General features: G+C 39.6%; 2 non-coding genes across 2 annotated transcripts; both read right to left on the reverse strand.

The window, feature by feature from the left end:
- Positions 1–10,817: 10,817 nt before the first annotated feature.
- trnar-ucu (transfer RNA arginine (anticodon UCU)) lies at positions 10,818–10,911 on the reverse strand. Its single transcript has 2 exons — positions 10,875–10,911; positions 10,818–10,853 (listed from the first exon to the last, which is right to left on the reverse strand). It is a non-coding gene; the product is annotated as a tRNA-Arg (tRNA).
- Positions 10,912–11,034: 123 nt separating this feature from the next.
- trnar-ucu (transfer RNA arginine (anticodon UCU)) lies at positions 11,035–11,128 on the reverse strand. Its single transcript has 2 exons — positions 11,092–11,128; positions 11,035–11,070 (listed from the first exon to the last, which is right to left on the reverse strand). It is a non-coding gene; the product is annotated as a tRNA-Arg (tRNA).
- Between the last annotated feature and the right edge of the window lie 3,455 nt (positions 11,129–14,583).

The following is a 14,583-nucleotide window of genomic DNA, read 5'->3' on the forward strand; positions in this document are numbered from 1 at the left end:
CACTCGGCCCCACATCAAACCATGCTATGATCAAATTAGCCAACACCGACTGAGCCAGTATTCATTTGTGTGTTTCATCATACTTTTCTCTCTTTGGTTTTTATGCATTGTTTTAGAGTACTATGAGATCTGGAGCGTACCTCAAAATGAGCCGGTCCGTGGGTTCTGCTGGTGCACACCACCAGGGTAAACCTTCACGTGGGCCAAAACCAACAAAAACAAGTCGCCATGTTTATGTCAAAACTAAGACTGTACCCTGTGAACACTGCTTGAAAACGCACAGGCTTTCCTTTCAAAACAGCAGCGCACTTATGACAGCAATCTCAAGACTCAATGGGAGCCAATCAGCACCTCATGAAGATGATTGGCAGTCCACCAATGGTCCACAGACAGGATGTGTGAAAGATGGCAGTGGTGGGTGAATATGTGGCAAGGGGAACAACAATTACAGTAGCTTTGGAATCTGGATCCCGTCTGCAGTTCCCAGAGGTGTAATTATTGGCAAATTATTCGGGGATGACTGATTGAACAGTTTCCCCCCAATATTCTACAACATTGTGCAAAGAATTTCCTACTTTCTAGCCAATGCTGGTCTGTGTTGGATATACAGTACATAATGTTCAGAATAAAACATACAGGCATGAACAATTACTATAGTGCCAAAACCAAATATTTTTGAGAGAATAATATCTGACCATGTATGCAAATTGGGAATCCATCAGAATGAGTACTGTATGGATAGAAGGATTGGGACATGAAGAAATAATTGACCTGATTGTTACTAAGAAACAATTTCTCTCAACGAACAGGTTTAATCCAATTAAAAGTGGAGTGGAGCATCTATTAGTTTAGGGCTGCACGGCGGATGGGTGATTAGCGCACAGGCCACACAGCTCGGAGACCCTAGTTCGATTCCACCCTTGGGCCATGTCTGTGTGGAGTTTGCATGTTCTCCCCGTGCATGCGTGGATTTTCTCCGGGTACTCCGGTTTCCTCCCACATTCCAAAAACATGCTAGGTTGATTGGCCACTCCAAATTGTCCATAGGTTTGAATGTGAGTGTGAATGGTTGTTTGTCTATATGTGCCCTGTGATTGGCTGGCCACCAGTCCAGGGTGTACCTCGCCTCTCGCCCGAAGACACCCGAATGAATGAATGAATATAAGAAAGTTGAAATTATTGGAAAATGTCCAAAAAATTCAGCCAATAATTAACAAATGAAAACTTTTTCAATTATATCACAAACATGAGAATTGCGCTTTTGAAAATTAATTAAAGTGGCCTTTGCATTCTTTCATTTTTCACTATGTGGCCCTCGGTGGAAAAAGTTTGGACACCCCTGCTATACTGTATCAGTGATGGTTAATGGAATAGGCATTAAGAGGAGCTTGTATATCCACACCAAAAAATCTACAATCCTTTTTTTTTATTATTTTCATGCCAAGTTTAATTTATGTGGTGCTATGAACGATTAGGCAAAGGCAATGCTGAGCTATTTTGCTGAGCTTTACGAGGAGTCTGTTGGGTGACAATGATGATGAGCATCACTGGATAACCAGAAGTTTAAAAAAAACCTTTGAAGCTCACCCTGGTAAATCCTCTTTAGAGCATTCTGACCTTTGCTCTGTTTTCTTTCTAGCACAAGCCAGGAGTGCATCTTTGCATTTTTTGGACTATGAATCATCTTATGACTTTAAATCAGGGGCCTCAAACGTGCGGCCCGCGGGCCAAATGTGGCCCGCAGGACACTAGTTTGAGGCCCCCTCCTTGATATGAAAGTTTAATGTTAGTGCGGCCCGCGCAAGTTTGATATGGATGCTGTATGGTTTCATGTACCCAGAAAAAATTATTACGTTTGATTAATGTTCATGTTAAAGGTTAAATAACTGTTAATAGTTATCCTCCCTATCCGTGTGGACGTGGTAAGTTTTTGGCTATTTAAGTTTAAAGGAAATAACTTGAAGGCTACCGTTTAGGTCGCTAGCTCTCTAGTTTGCGAGTTAGCATGTGTCTCAAGACCCTGAAGTTGCGCAATATGTTGTAAATAAAAAGAGTATAAATGTGACTATAGTCGTGTTTTGTCATGTCTACAGGGCTCTAATAATGCTTTGTTCATTTTAATCTGAAAAAAATAATTTGTCTACCCACCAACTATATGTGGTTTCTTAAGTTTTTATTATTTGCCGTTTTATTATTATTATTATATTTATTTATCACTGATTGATTGATTTTCTTTATTCTTGATTTGTTTATTTATTTTTCATCTTATTTTGTGTAGAAAAATAAAAATTAACATATTTGAGAACAGTGGAATGTTTTATCAGAGCTTTTCTTGTAGAAAATCGGAACCAAAGCAAAGTTTATTCATTTTTCTGTTTTTAATAAATGCGTTTTTTGGTTTTTTTTTTGGAAAACCTGATGTAGTCCAGTTTCACCCATACCCGAGCTCCAGTGGCCCCCAGGGAAATTGAGTTTGAGACCCCTGCTTTAAGTGATATCGGCAACGGGTGCGAGGGTAAATAAAAAAGGCTTTGATTATGCCTGCCATTAATCTCTACTCTATGTACAGAAGCAACAGTTTTATAGCTTCACATTTAAGGCGACCGACCCACTGGCAGGCCTACTTACCATTCTGCTGTTGTAATCTGATCGGTTTAACTTCATATCTTGATGTCTAAAATGTTTTTCTTTTGCTGCCGGAAAAGACAAAATTGCCTCTCTCTTCAATAAATAAATAAATGAATCTCATTTGGTCTTACCCCGTTTTGCTTCAGTTAGTTAATTTTCTACAAACGAGTCTCATCATTCTGAGTAAACCTGTCCCTGCCTGACTTCACACAAACATTTTATCACTTTTCTGCAGTGTGCATTAAGGGGTGTTTATGCATTATGGGCCAATCACAGGGCACATATAGACAAACAACCATTCACACTCACATTCATACCTATGGACAATTTGGAGTGGCCAATTAACCTAGCATGTTTTTGGAATGTGGGAGGAAACCGGAGTACCCGGAGAAAACCCACGCATGTACGGGGAGAACATGCAAATTCCACACAGAGATGGCTGAGGGTGGAATCGAACCCTGGTCCTCCTAGCAGTGAGGTCTGCGCGCTAACCACTTGACCGCTGTTCCGCCCATTCCGGTTCATTCAGTAAAAAGATCTGTTAATTTCAGTCATTTCGGTCAATTGGTGATCTCGGGCAGACCCAGGCAGCCGTGTCAAGTCAGTCCATTCACTCATGTTCACGTTTGTTCTGACTCAACTATTGGTCAAGAATGAACGGCCGACGAGTGTCGGTCAATCTCTCGGTCTCGGTCTTTCAGTAAGCTAACCCGCCCCACAGAGTGAGGCGCAACGATAGGATAAGACAGGCAAGCACGCAGATAGTCCCACCCTGCAAAAGGAACAGTTAACTGACTCTCCAGCCAATCAAAAAAAAAAGCATTTGCAACTGAACGGGTATTTTAGGGGCAGTGACCTTGTTCATTCCGTTCACAAAAAAGAACTAGTTCTTTTGACCAGTTCGTTCATGACTGACACATCACCAGTTGAGTCATTGTCCGTTCATTTTTTATCGAGTGTGTTGTTAAAGAAGGGGCGGAACACTTCTGAGTTGAAAAACGAAGTAATCGCAGAAGTACAATCATGGCATCTTCTCCGTATGCCATCTTAAAAATTATCATATGCCCATTTCATTTATCTTTTACAATCATTTCACTTTGTTTTCTGCATGTACAGTTATAATTATTCTCTATGAGATGTATAGTTGTTAGTATTTGTGGGTGTCTAGAATGGATTTACATCAGGGGCCTCAAACACGCGGCCCATGGGCCACACACTAGTTTGAGGCCCCCGCCTTGATATGAAAGTTTAATGTTAGTGCGGCCCGCGCAAGTTTGATATGGATGCTGTATGGTATCATGTACCCAGAAAAAATTATTACGTTTGATTAATGTTCATGTTAAAGGTTAAATAACTGTTAATAGTTATCCTCCCTATCCGTGTGGAAGTGGTAAGTTTTTGGCTATTTAAGTTTAAAGGAAATAACTTGAAAGCTACCGTTTAGGTCGCTAGCTCTCTAGTATGCGAGTTAGCATGTGTCTCAAGACCCTGCAGTTGCGCAATATGTTGTAAATAAAAAGAGTATAAATGTGACTATAGTCGTGTTTTGTCATGTCTGCAGGGCTCTAATAATGCTTTGTTCATTTTAATCTGAAAAAAATAATTTGTCTACCCACCAACTATATGTGGTTTCTTAAGTTTTTATTATTTGCCGTTTTATTATTGTTATTATATTTATTTATTACTGATTGATTGGTTTTCTTTATTCTTGATTTGTTTATTATTTTTCATCTTATTTTGTGTAGAAAAATAAAAATTAAGATATTTGAGAACAGTGGAATGTTTTATCAGAGAATTTCTTGTAGAAAATCGGAACAAAAGCAAAGTTTATTCATTTTTCTGTTTTTAATAAATGCGTTTTTTGGTTTTTTTTTGGAAAACCTGATGCGGCCCAGCCTCGCCCAGACCCTAGCTCCAGTGGCCCCCAAGTAAATTGAGTTTGAGACCCCTGATTTGCATTATTTACTATATGGGAAAAATTGCCTCGATTTTCATACATTCTTTCTTCTGACCCTTTGGAACAAGTAATAACAAAAACTGAGGTTCCACTGCATTTCAGTTATTCAGTGTAATCATGTTCCTTAGTGATTTTTGGGTGCGGTGTTTTAGTAGTATTGGTTAACTTAACACTCTTCTACGGCCAATTTCAACTGGCCTGTTCGGCTCAGCTGGGCGTTTCATCATCTTCCACGCCAAGGCAAGGTCATCTTTGTGGGATTCTTCGGCAGCGACTTGGGTATGGACTTTTAACCGCGTGAAAGCAGCAGCGATCTTCACGAGGAAACATTTTGTTGGCTTTGTGTGACAGAAGCGGGGCAGCCTGCACACGCCAGGTCAGGCCTTGCGGGAAGTTGTAACATGAGCAAAGAAAATATATCTGGTGTTCATTGTATGTCTGACTGAGGACATGAACTTATTTTCATGTTTAGTTTGTCTTTAGCTTTAAGCAGCAGAAGTCATCTCAGTCTGGAGCTTCTTTTTCATCCTCAGCAGGAAATGTCTGCTGTTAGCATAAATCCAAGCAGTCTGCTTGATGGTGTCCCACTTAAATTTTTATGAACCCTCCATGGGGCCAGGGACTGATGTCGCAAAACAAAAACAATCATATATTTTCACAAGTAGACACCCTCCTCCTCCTCATTATCACTGTTTTTTGTGCTTGCTTCCCAAATTGGGGCAGTCGGCGGGAACATCTGGAAACGATTTTCTTTGTTTCTCATCGAACTTTGCAGCCAGGAACATACGGGTAAACTCCAAGTCACATCAGGGTACAAATGTGTGTGGGGGGGCACTAAGGACACTGATGTGGTTACACAGCAGGAATTAACGCCGGATCGACCAACGACTTTGCATTAGGGCCAAGTGGAGAACTGCCCCACCATGACCAACAGATAACTCTAAGATGAATAAAGCATTTCTTGTTACATGTGACTGAGGCTCACACTGACTTTGCATGAATATACAGCATTCCTGCCGTCTTTCCCTGTCCTTTCTTTGTCTCCCTGCCATCTTTTCCCTGTCAAAGGAATTCTGCCAAATTGTAATCTTAAGAAAACATTTACTGCCGGTTGAAAACATTGAAAACTAATGCAGTCGGATTTTTCTGGGTTTAGTACAGCCAATAAACATATACTACTACATACAATACTGTATTCCTGGTGTTTCTGTCACGGCGTGTCGAGGGTTGGACCCCAGATGGAGAGGAAGGCAACAAGAGGTGCAGTCTTACAGTCTTTTAATAGGAAAAAAATTCAAGACAGGGGTGTCAAACACGCGGCCCGCGGGCCAAATGTGGCCCGCAGGACACTAGTTTGAGGCCCCCGCCTTGATATGAAAGTTTAATGTTAGTGCGGCCCGCGCAAGTTTGATATGGATGCTGTATGGTATCATGTACCCAGAAAAAATTATTACGTTTGATTAATGCTCATGTTAAAGGTTAAATAACTGTTAATAGTTATCCTCCCTCTTCGTGTAGAAGTGGTAGGTTTTTGGCTATTTAAGTTTAAAGGAAATAACTTGAAGGCTACCGCTTAGGTCGCTAGCTCTCTAGTTTGCGAGTTAGCATGTGTCTCAAGACCCTGCAGTTGCGCAACATGTTGTAAATAAAAAGAGTATAAATGTGACTATAGTCGTGTTTTGTCATGTCTACAGGGCTCTAATAATGCTTTGTTCATTTTAATCTGAAAAAAATAATTTGTCTACCCACCAACTATATGTGGTTTCTTAAGTTTTTATTATTTGCCGTTTTATTGTTATTATTATATTTATTTATTTATTACTGATTGATTGATTTTCTTTATTCTTGATTTGTTTATTTATTTATCATCTTATTTTGTGCAGAAAAATAAAAATTAAGATATTTGAGAACAGTGGAATGTTTTATCGGAGCTTTTATTGTAGAAAATCGGAACCAAAGCACTGAAAAAGTTTGTATATTTTTCTGTTTTTAATAAATGCATTTTTTTTATTTTTGGAAAACCTGATGCGGCCCAGCCTTGCCCAGACCCTAGCTCCAGTGGCCCCCAGGTAAATTGAGTTTGAGACCCCTGATCTAAGGCAACCTCCAAGAGGGCAACACAAGGTGGTGGCGAGGTAAAAAGGAAACAGAAAGGAAGGACAGAAGGAGAAATGCTGTTGTATTTTTTTGGCGATGATGATTTTGCAAAGTTTATAAAGATGATTTTGCAAAGATTTTTGAAAGTGGGGAACTGCCCCACCATAACCAACAGATGGTGCGAAGATGAAAAAATATGATACTTATTCTCTTATATTCCAAAGTTCATTGATGAAATGACTGCACGATAATTAACATATGCTTATATTAATGTATTCCTGCATTACTCATATTTTCCTGCGGTTTTGTATTCCGCCTAGCAACAAGCGGCTTCAAAATTGAAACAGCAAAGTATTTTTGTGTTTAGTACATCTCACAATTATTTGTTTTTCACGAGGGGCGTGTTTTTTTCACATGTTAAAATGTATCAGAATGCGCACCTATCATGTGTAAAAAAAAAAAAAAAACTCCTAAGGCTCCTAAGTGAATGGCTTTGCCCTCACTTAGCCGCCCTATGAGCTTTGCAGTAATCTGACTAGCTCAAAGAAATATATACAGTACTGGAGTACAAACTGTATAGCTACAGCAACCAGCACTTAGGTAATGTTCCAGTAAAACAAACATGTGATGAATTATAACGTTGTCCCCCTGTTGCGTAACACCACATGTAAATATTTCAGAGCAGGCATTTTTGCAATGTGCAACATCCATTTTTTTTTCCTTTTCACTGGAAGCTGCAATACCAGAAGGAAGTAAGCGCTGTGATCTAATGTAAACAGATGAGGATTTTTATGAGGCGTGTTCACTGTTAGCCAAAGAGATTTTACTGCATGCAGAGTTCATATAAAGTACTTCATGCACACAACATCGCTATTACGTAATGCATAATGATAATGTATGTACAATATCCAAACCAGTTCCAAAATCTGCTACTGAGCAAGTAGGTACAAATATAAATCTAATTTAATTCTAAATGTTATATTTCAAATTAAATAAAAGCCAGTAAATAAAATAACATTGATTACAAAGTGAATAATAAAATATCAACTATATGTAATAATCAGGGTCTAATAATTGAGTATAAAATCAAAAGGAGCTGGTTACATTGAAAAAAAGACCATGTAGTTTAAATAAAATATAATTTTTTATATATTAAAATATAAGTAAAAATGTTGAAACATTCATTCATTCATTCATTTTCTACCGCTTTTCCTCACGAGGGTCGCGGGGGTGCTGGAGCCTATCCCAGCTGTCTTCGGGCGAGAGGCGGGGTACACCCCGGACTGGTGGCCAGCCAATCACAGGGCACATATAGACAAACAACCATTCACACTCACATTCATACCTATGGACAATTTGGAGTGGCCAATTAACCTAGCATGTTTTTGGAATGTGGGAGGAAACCGGAGTACCCGACAAAACCCACGGGGAGAACATGCAAACTCCACACAGAGATGGCCGAGGGTGGAATTGAACCCTGGTCTCCGAGCTGTGAGGTTTGCGCGCTAACCACTTAACCGCCGTGTCGCCATGTTGAAACATATGAATTAAAATGCTAATTAAATAGAATCTAGTAAATAATGTTCTTGGTCTTGATCCACTACATTATAAAGTGCTGTCTACCATGTGGTCCACTTAGGTTGAACTCGTGGTCACCTCCTGCTCCTGGGGTGCACAGCCATAACAACACATGCATCACACACGCTATAGCGCAGCTGGAACATGAACGCTTATCCCTTTGATTTTGATCGACCCAAACATTGTTCTCCAACCTGCACACCCGCGGCCCATGAGCAGCTACAGTAACATCAAATATGGAACTGATCTGAAAAACATCTGGTCTGTTCCTAAAGTTTGCGTAATTCATTTGGCCTGCAAAAAACACACATATGGCCCACCAAGGTGAATGCATGGTTTCACCCAGACACACCTGAACCTCAGGGATGATGAAACAGAAACTGAGGCCTGGAATATGTCACCATTCTTAAGCCATTCCACTGGAACATGGAAGAAAAAAGCTAAATATGTAAATGTTTGTTGCCAATTCATAAATCATCAGTTGGAGTGTACTGGCAAGTTGCTGATAGTTGGGAACACTTGACAATGCACGATGTGTGTCGGCAGTAGACATTACGGTACAAGAGGGACGGCCATTGTCATTAATCCATAAAAAGCGGTACGCCAACTTTTAAGAGGAAACTATCAAGCAGTTGGAACGCGAGACAAACATGTGAGAGAATATTTCCACTTGACAAGAGATGATGTTCTCAACTTCAGTTGATGCACATGTATGACATGGATTACATGTGTTTGTAGTACAATGGACCTGCTTTTGTTACTGAAAAACTCCTCAAGGCCAATTTCACTGTATTAATAATAATAATAATAATAATAATAATAATAATAATAATAATAATAATAATAATAATAATAATAATAATAATAATAATAATAATAATAATAATAATAATAATAATATAAAAATATATTAGTATTAGTATTAGTATCCTCCAAATGCAGAGTAAATCACAGCGCACCACAGAGTTTATGTTTTTTGTCTTTGTTCAAAATAACTTTGAACACAAATGCATTTGGATGGAATTTTCAGGAATTGTCGGAAATGGGATATGGAAGAACTGATAAAATTTTGGGATGGGATCCGAATCACCGCGTAGATCCCGAAATTTTTTGAAAGGATTCTTTAAAGGGACAGTTTAGATTTTGTGACATATGAGCAGCTAGTGAGGAGTCCTGTTCACCAGATAAATGTAGTTTTTTGTGCTACACTGTAGCTTGGTTAATATACAAGTCAGTTATGTGGGTGGAACACTGTTGGTGTTTTTTTTTAGTTTTTTTTTTGTTTCAACTTTGTTTGACGTCCATTGTTAGCCAGCTCATATTAACTTTCTCCCGCTAGAACACACACAAAAGGCAAAGAAATATGTTTTCACAATTCATAAAAGGATTGTGAATAATGTGCAAAATTCACCTAAAACTGCAGTTTTCTTTTTAAGGGGAATTTGTAGGCCAGTTCTTGATGGAGGAATCGACTTCTGGTGGCGGGGGATCATCTTGATGGGGAAATGACCATAATCCTATTAATCTGTGTTCTGCCCAGCATGATGGGCGTCATTCAAGCCAGAACCGCCACTGCTCATAATTGTGTTAGACGCTAATTGTTTTACAATTGTTGTTCCCAAACCTTTTACAGTCACGTACCCCTTTGGACATTTGACCTGAAGCCATGTACCCTTTATTCCTGTACACTTCAAAAAATGTATTTATGTTAATTAACTTCAAATATTGAAAGGGAAAAGTTAATAATCATGATAAAGTAGTATCTATCCAACAGTTTGTTTAACATTGATGTCTGTTATTATTAGAACCTTTTTAACATTGTGTTATTGTTGTATGAGCAACAAGTGGTTGTTTTTGTAAATATCACCTACTCCGGACTCCATGTGCAGGTGTGTTTGCTGTGATTTACAAGTGTCCCTGAATGCAGCGGCGACTTGTGTCACTGGAGTTACATGATGCAGCTTGAGCTTGAGCAGCACTGACAGAAATTTGCTAGTTTTGATCCTGCCTGTTGAGCTTATTATCTGACTGGAATCTTTCCATAGTGTCCCAACTCTAAAGGAACCATTACCCCCTTCTTAATATGTGAAATACATACATACATACATACAACCAACAATAAAGCCTCATTTTTGGGTGAATCTCCACTCACAGTGCCAGGTTTTCACCACTGGGGCCGTGCGGGGATTAATTGGAACACCAATATTAATGCACAAAGTAACCATTCAGACTTATTTATTTGTTGATGTGATGCACACCAAATCACTCAAATGCCCTTCTTGCGTTCAGGCACACTCGGAATTTTGAGTGTTTGCTGCCAATTGTTTTTTCATTTTTATTCCCGTACCCCCTATGACAATCGACGTATCCCTCTGGGTACGCGTACCCCACTTTGGTAACCACTGTCCGATGACAATCGGGCAATTAAATTCCATCCAAATGCATTCAGAAATGTTCAAGTTATTTTGAACACAGACAAAAAACATAACCTCTGTGGTGCGCTGTGATTTACTGTGCATTTGGAGGATAATAATAATAATGAAATAGGCACCAAAGATGACTCTGATGGGACTCGAACCCACAACCTTTGAATGACTTTCTCCTGGTTATTATCTAGAAGTCCAACGCGCTATCCATTGCGCCACAGAGCCACATACTGAGAGCTAATCATGGTTGCCATGGCGCCGTTTAAAGTAACTCTTGTTGAACTCAAAAACTGCTTTTTGTCAATTTCGACTTACTGCACAATTTCTGTGTGAAATAGGCACCAAAGACGACTCTGGTGGGACTCGAACCCACAACCTTTGAATGACTTTCCTTTGGTTATCTTCTAGAAGTCCAATGCGCTATCCATTGCGCCACAGAGCCACGTATCATGTGCCAACCATGGCTGCTATGGCGCCGTTTAAAGTAACTCTTGTCAAATTCAAAAACTTTTTGTTAATTTCCGACAGTTTCAACTTACTGCACAATTTCTGTGTGAAATAGGCACCAAAGACGACTCTGGTGGGACTCGAACCCACAACCTTTGAATGACTTTCTTCTGGTTATTATCTAGAAGTCCAATGCGCTATCCATTGCGCCACATACCCACATACCAAGCATCAACCATGGTTGCCGTGGCGTCCAATGTTTATATCCAATAGATCCAATGTTTTGTTGTTCCTCGTTCATATTGTTGCTGCAGCTGGACTACCCAGCATGCCTTGCGGGTATTTGGAAATAACATTTTTAAGTTATGTGTTATGTTTAGCCTGAGCTGTTGTTTATCACCCAGTTAGTATTAAGTAGTTGATTTATGTGATGCCTTAACTTGCTGTGGGTGTGTTATTTTTTTGTTGCACTGTGAGCTAGCTTGTTGTGCTTTATTGAATCTCTTAGGAAGGGATGAAAGGACAGCATTGGAGATAGATGGGTACGTCGATTGTCATAGGGGGTACGTGAATAAAAATGAAAAAACAATTTGCGGCAAACACTCAAAATTACGAGTGCGCCTGAACGCCTCACAGTGAGAGGAGCGCAGCAAGAAGGGGATTTGAGTGATTTGTGATTATAATATAATAATATATATGATTATAATATGCTAATAATAATAATGATAATAATAATGATAATAATAATACAACTGGATGTTAGTGTTGTTATAATAATAATAATAATACTATAACTGATGATGATTATTATTATTATTATATTATTATTATAATATAATAATAATAATAATAATACTATAACTGAATATTATTATTATTATATTATAATCATATATATTATTATATTATGATCACAAATCACTCAAATGCCCTTCTTGCTGCGGCTCCTCTCACTGTGAGGCGTTCAGGCGCACTCGTAATTTTGAGTGTTTGCTGCGAATTGTTTTTTTCATTTTTATTCACGTACCCCCCTATGACAATCGACGTACCCCTCGGTGTATGTGTACCCCACTTTGGTAACCACTGCCCGATGACAATTGGGCAAGCTCGTACCGCACTCCATCCATCCATTTTTCTATGCCGCTTAGCCTCATTAGCTGTCTTTGGCCGAGAGGCGGGGTACACCCTGGACTGGTGGCCAGCCAATCACAGGGCACATATAGACAAACAACCATTCACACTCATATTCATACCTATGGACAATTTGGAGTCACCAATTAACCTAGCATGTTTTTGGAATGTGGGAGGAAACCGGACTATCTGGAAAAAAACATGCACGGAGAGAACATGCAAACTCCACACAGAGATGCCCAAGCAAAGACTCAAACCCAGGTCTTCCTGATCTCATATGTGGCCGACATGCCAATCACTCATACACCGTGCGGCCCACCACTTTGGGAAACTAGGTACTAAAATAACTATAGACAAAAGGAAAAGAGATTCAGAATTAAGAATTGGGTAGTTCAGTAGGAAAAAACTGGGTTTGATTAAGGTTCTAGTGTTCTGAGACGTGCCTATGAAAAGGGGAGGAATGTTCCCGAGGGCGGGGGCAGCGTTGGAGAAGGCTCTTGGACGAGCATAAACACATTGCTTCAGTTTTAATTTATAACTTCATGCCTGCATTTATGACTCTATTTATTAGCCATTTGGTTATTTGCTATGTTATTTACAAAATGAGAGTAATAATGGAGGGAGAGGTCCGACCCCAACAACAGTTGACATGGCCTGCTGTAGACCATGAGACGAGGTGTGTGCTGTTTAGTTGTAGTCAAGGGAACGTTTTAGGTTCCAAACGTTTCAGTCATGTTCAAAGAGGTGCAATGCTGTTTAATGTTCATAAGTGTGCAGATGTTTTGACAGGAAAGCCAGAGTGTGCACTCACAACCTCAACAGGATGCAAGTGTACTAAATCAGTAGTCACGGTAAATACATGAATACCATGAGGTGTGCTTTTTTGAAGTCCACTTTAAAATCCAACAACAAAAGATTGTTGATCTTTTTTTGTATATTGACGGCGCACAGGCCACACAGACAGCAGACCCGAGTTCAATTCCGCCCTCGGCCATCTCTGTGTGGAATTTGTATGTTCTCTCCACGCATGCGTGGGATTTCTCCGGGTACTCCCATATTCCAAAAACATGCTAGGTTAATTGGCCACTCCAAATTGTCCATAGGTATGAATGTGAGTGTGAATGGTTGTTTGTCTATATGTGCCCTGTGATTGGCTGGCCACCAGTCCAACCCTAGTGAGGATAAGTGGCATAGAAAATGGATGGATGGGATGGATGGAAAAAAATTTTAATAATAAAATAGGCGGCACGGCGGACGAGTGGTTAGCGCGCAGACCTCACAGCAAGGTTCAATTCCACCCTCAGCCATCTCTGTGTGGAGTTTGCATGTTCTCCCCGTGCATGCGTGGGTTTTCTCCGGGTACTCCGGTTTCCTCCCACATTCCAAAAACATGCTAGGTTAATTGCCGACTCCAAATTGTCCATAGGTATGAATGTGAGTGTGAATGGTTGTTTGTCTATATGTGCCCTGTGATTGGCTGGCCACCAGTGCAGGGTGTACCTCTCGCCCCGAAGACAGCTGGGATAGGCTCCAGCACCCCCGTGACCCTCATGAGAATAAGCGGTGGAAAATCAATGAATGAGTAATACATTGACCCACTTAAATCATATTTAGGGTGTCTCTTTGGACTGGTGTCATGGCTGTGAAGTAAAGATACTGTAGACACCATAACCAGCACTATAGCACAACAATGCAAATAAAATACAATAATTATTTGTGAATCAATATTGTTCAAACAGAGCATAAATGTAAATATGCAGGGTTGGAATGTGCCATTTTTAACATGTGCTGATTGTCATGTTGAATGTTCATGTTCATGTTGAATTGTGAACAGGTATACAAATAGATACATGGACACTGAGCATGGAAGCCTAACACTTTAACCCCAAAGTTATTAAGTGTACTAGTGCCTTTTTATTTTGGAGCAGTAATTTTCCAACAAGATGTTGAAAGTGTCTGATTTGACAGTTCGTAATTGTCACTTTGTATGCAAGATAGGCAGCTATAATTGTAGACAGCAGAAAACATCAGGACAAGTGCAGGGTCCCTCCATTCTACCCTCTGTCATGTAGCACGAGACGTATAATTTGTCCACACAAAAAGAAGCACATTTATTGCAGCACAATACATGTGTGATGACTTCCTTTTACAGTGTGTTGCATGGAACTCTACCACTCTATCCTTGTCATTTTAGCTATATTTTGTATGTGGTGTATCAAGAATACAGTCTATGATTATTGATTATTTCAACAGTATGTTTCCCTTTTGTATGTTTAATTATTCATAATCACAATTATAATGTGTGGTTATGCTGATGAT

This window comes from Doryrhamphus excisus, chromosome 6 (assembly GCF_030265055.1).
Source record: "Doryrhamphus excisus isolate RoL2022-K1 chromosome 6, RoL_Dexc_1.0, whole genome shotgun sequence".
Lineage (NCBI taxonomy): Eukaryota > Metazoa > Chordata > Actinopteri > Syngnathiformes > Syngnathidae > Doryrhamphus > Doryrhamphus excisus.